General features: G+C 48.0%; 1 protein-coding gene across 2 annotated transcripts in view; it reads right to left on the bottom strand.

The window, feature by feature from the left end:
• Positions 1–3533, bottom strand: part of FBXL20 (F-box and leucine rich repeat protein 20) — a 40185-nt gene extending 36652 nt beyond the window's left edge. Inside the window, exon 1 of one of the 2 annotated variants that reach the window (XM_026864679.1) lies at positions 3451–3533. The gene's annotated coding sequence lies outside the window, so the exon portion shown is untranslated. Of the gene's footprint in view, positions 1–3294; positions 3314–3450 lie in introns of those variants that run through there. The other variant, XM_026864681.1, reaches the window with a different exon arrangement.
• Between the last annotated feature and the right edge of the window lie 64 nt (positions 3534–3597).

Below are 3597 nucleotides of genomic sequence, written 5' to 3'. Positions count from 1 at the left end.
GATCTGTATTTTTTTATTTCGACAGCGTTTCTCATTCCTTAGGAGCCGCATTATCAATCAGGTACCTGCCGAAACAACACCGCTGCGACACAGCTGCACTACCTCACGTCTTTGCTGTGTTATGGCAGCAACAGTTTCTCTTGCCACAGAAAATGAAAGGCCAGGGTAAGCGGAACGTCAGCTTTTGCAGGTTGCTGCTAGAAAAGAGCAAGGAGAGACACCGTGGGCTGCAAAGAGTTATCGATACTCCCTGCCCGCTTTGTTTGCGTCCCTCTGTTTACACAACCCCCCTTGCCTGAACCAACAAAGCCCAACCAGAAGGGTAGAAAGCAGCACAGGAGCAGCCCAGCAAAGGGAACAAAGAACCCCAAAAGGATCATCTCCAAACTGCAAAGCCAAGCAACCCTGAAATACAAAAAGGCTTTAAGAGCCTGGAAACCCAGCAGACTCAAAAACGGGATCAGGGTAATTGAGATTGTTCGATTCACCCTTCTGAACGCAGACAGGATTAATTATTAGAAGGCAACTTGATTTTGAAGCATTTAAAGTTTCTCGGTTTGCTCTCAGCTTACCTCATTTCACAGCAGCTCTACGCTCAAGCGAGACCTAGGAATTACGGAGGCCACTAGCGCCCTTCAGGAGAGTTAAGAGTTCCCTTCACGTCGGGGATCCTGAAATCCTGGGATGAGCGAAATGCTGTGAAACGCACTGGCCTGGTGCACGTGTCAGATACACCCTTGGGTGTTCACGTTTTATTTAACAGGACAAACTGCCCCATAAAGAAATGCTCTACAGCCAGAATCAACTCCTGCTAATTGGAGGGTTTGAAGACTCCCGGAAGAAGCTGGAAAGGATGGTGCTTTTTCTTTTTGTGGTGTTGTTTTTGTTTAAGGATGTAGAGGAGACTACATGTATTGCTCACAGCCTGGAAAAAAAGCAACTATAATTATTTAAGCCTGACAACGTGGCTCGATGGGACCCAAGACACCACAGAGCAAGAGATCCCAGCGCGGGGAAGGCTTCGGAGCCAGGAGGCTCTCGATGCTGAAGTGGTCCCAGGGTTGCTCTCACGCCAAGGAAGGCGTTTCCTACAGAACTCCTGTTCACAGGCAGGTAGCTTTGCGCTGGATCATTTCTCTCCGCTCCAGGCACACAACTGCGGAGTGGGAACCACCTCAGCACGTTCCCTCTGCGACGGCGCGTCGGGAGCCGCGAGCTCGCGACAGCGAACGCCAGCCACTCGGTCTCCAGATGCCATCCCAGGCCAGAGGGGCGCAGATGAAACAGATTAAAGAAGTGACAAGAACTTCGGGGCTTTGGAAGCCGACACGTTCACACGGAGCAGAGTCCCAGCCCGTGCAGCAGCAGGAGAGGACACCCCTCCTCTGCTGCAACCCAGCTGCAGCCCGTCGGGCATCGCGCATTAGGTACGACAGGCGGCACAGGAACCCCAAATATAAGCCAGGACTCTAATCTGCCAGGGCACGCTCCACATTAAACCGACACCACAGAAAATTAGGAGTCAATCTGGGTAATGTTTTCCCTTTTTGTTTGCTTTGCTACAGTAAGTGGTTATTTTCTCTGTGGTGGCCACACCTCCTATAAAGGGACTTATTTAGAATATGCTCGTTCGGCTGGGCACGCCAGAGTTCATTCTTCCATTTAAAAGAAAGAGTTCCATTCTTCCTGGAACAGACGGCTGGCTACACATACGTACCAGAAACCCATATGCAAGTCAAATTTAAGGAGCTTAGTCCATATTGCATTGCCATGGTTTATTACTACAGTAGAAATAAATTATTATTAAATCTAATCTAGATTGGATTTTAAAATTACCCAACCACAACAGTTCAGGGATCTGTTTACGCGGCTTAACAAAAGACAATAAACTAAGTCTGAAAACCCAAACCAAACTCCCCCTCAATAATTCGCTCCTTGTTTAAAGTCCGTAACAGACACAATATACCTCAGTCACAACTCTGCAACAAGTTTTTTTTTAAACCCCCCCAAGACAAGACTCCAGACTCCAAGGCCCTACTTAGCAATCCTCGGGCAGGGAAGCCACCCCGGCAGGCAGCGGGAAGGAGAGGGCTCTGCAGGAGGAGTACTAACCACCGAGCAGTCAACCCCGTGCTGTCTGGGTTGATCTGACAATACTCAACAACTTCGAATAGCAGCTTCCAGTCTCAACACATTTTTGCATAATCGTCCTTACGTCACGTTAAACGTGAACTATTACACTAAAAGCTCGCCTCGGTGAACAGGACTTTTACTTTTAAAGCAGAAACATTACAAACTGTTTTCTGGGAAGCACAGCTGAATTTCTACCCATGCCCTCCCTCTGAAAAATGTATCTGTCGGTGTGAATACACCAACATTTTAGAATCTTTTCAGACCAAACCACCCTCGCTAAAAAAAAAAACCCTATGTATTTAAAGCTAAAGAGTTCTAAACTCGTCCCTTCCAGGATATATAGGTGAGTGGGTCAGAGATAATCAATGCGAAGGGCTAATAAAGACGTGCCCTCCATTTACTAACGAACACAGATCCAAGAAAGGGGATGATGTCTAAAGGCACTTGCCGCAGCCCAAAGCAAGCCCTTCTATAACACACCGACTCTCCCTGTACAAATATAAAGTGAAAAAAGAATCTAATCTAGCCCTCAAATACTCCTTGAGAATTTGGCTTATTTTCAACTTGTCTGGTTTTTACTACGGGAAGAAGGTAATGCACAGTTCCGGCAAAAAAAACCCTCCACCCAACTCAAAACTCTTCCCTACTCCTCCACAATGAACTTGTTTCGGTCCAACCCTGATGTAAAGCTCTCCCAGTACCGGAATGAACTTCAAGACAAAGGCTAAAAAAGCAAAAAAAGGTTGTTGCTGTATGAGAAGATGTTTCCCCACAGAACACCGCTACCAGCGTGGTTTTATTCTTTATTCTGCTCTGTAACCAGCTACTCTGCGGTAATAAAAAAAAAACAAACCACCAAACAACAACCACCAAACCCTCTCGCAAATAAAAAATCTGTGCAGCCAAGAACAAGACTAGAACGGTAAAAACAATAACCCCGGATAAAGCACCTTACGCGTGCAGCCCTGTCTGAGTCGCCAGGTTTGGTTCAGTGTTTTTATCACATCTGGGTGCCACAGAAGCACGAATATCCCCACGCTCCTTAACCCGAAACCGTCCGAAAACAGACACGCTGCTACCGATTCATCCCGGCTGGCAGGGATTTGACAGAGGGAGAGAAGAATTTCGTGTGCAAGATTACAAAGCCATTATTTTCTGCACCTTTCTCAACAAGAGCCAGCTTCCTGGGGAATTCAAGGCTGTTTCTCTGCAGAACCAGACGCTCCTCAGTTTACCATTAACCACTATTTTCCCCTGATGACAGCCCCCGTGTCCCCCCCCCCACTCCACGGAGGGGGGACACAGCCACATCTTTACCGTTCCGGGCTCTTTTCCTCCCGTGCTGTCCTGGTACAAAACCCGAGCCGGGCGGCGGAGAGAGGGAACGGGCAGGTATTTTCATCCTCCACAACAGCCTCTTCGAGCCAGGAGAAGCGAAGCCGGGGGTGTGTGTGTGTGTGTGGG

This window comes from Athene cunicularia (genome assembly GCF_003259725.1).
Source record: "Athene cunicularia isolate RWA chromosome 27 unlocalized genomic scaffold, athCun1 chr27_part1, whole genome shotgun sequence".
Lineage (NCBI taxonomy): Eukaryota > Metazoa > Chordata > Aves > Strigiformes > Strigidae > Athene > Athene cunicularia.
The sequence above is the reverse complement of the archived record's forward strand: the minus strand, read 5'-3'. Positions and strand labels throughout refer to the sequence as shown.